Genomic DNA, 1,075 nt, shown 5'->3' with positions numbered 1-1,075 from the left:
ATTTTTATTATTTCTTTTATCATTATTTTTTTAAATATTATCATTAATAATAATAATAATAATATTATTATTATTATTATTAATAATATTATTATTATTATTATTATTATTAGTAGTAGTAGTAGTAATAGTATCATTGTTAACATTATCAGCATTACCATTATTATTATTAATATTATTATTATTATTATTATTATTATTATTATTATTATTATTATTATTATTATTATCATTATCATTGTTATTATTATTATTATTATTATTTTTTATTATTATCATCATTGTCATGTTTATTATTACCATTTATTATCAACATCATTATTATCATCACGCAAAAAATTATTACCATTATCATTATTATACAAATAATTATCTTTACCAGCGTTGTTATGGTTATGGTTATGGTAATAATACTAATACCAAAAGTAATACTATCATTTTCAATAATGATGACGGTACTGATAATAGAAATATCAACATCAAACACAAAATGATAATAAAAAATATGGGTGATGATGGTGATAATAATGATAATTACGATGATAATAATAATAATGATAGTAATAGTAATGATAATAAAGATAATAATGATAATTATAAAAATGATGATAAATATCATAATGATGATAACAATGATAATAAAGATCATAATGATAATAATAACAATGATAATAAATAGATAGTGATAATAATATTAATATCAAAAACAGTAATAATGATAATAAAAAACATGGGTGATGATGGTGACAATAATAATAGTAATGACAGTGATAATAATGATAATCATAATAATAATATTGAAAACAATGATAATAATAGTTATAATAATATTAATAATAATAACAATGATAATAAAACTCATAATGATAATAATAACAATGATAATAACGATCATAATAATAATAATATTGATGTTGATAATCATAATAATAATAGTCATAATAACAATAACAATGCTAACAATAATGATAGTAATGATATGACTAATATGACTATAGTTATCATCATCATCACCGCATCATTATAATCATAATCCTTATCATTATTATGATCACAATTGTTATAATTCTTAGTT

Source organism: Penaeus monodon, chromosome 8 (assembly GCF_015228065.2).
Source record: "Penaeus monodon isolate SGIC_2016 chromosome 8, NSTDA_Pmon_1, whole genome shotgun sequence".
Classification (NCBI taxonomy): Eukaryota; Metazoa; Arthropoda; class Malacostraca; order Decapoda; family Penaeidae; genus Penaeus; species Penaeus monodon.
Note: the sequence above shows the minus strand (reverse complement) of the source record.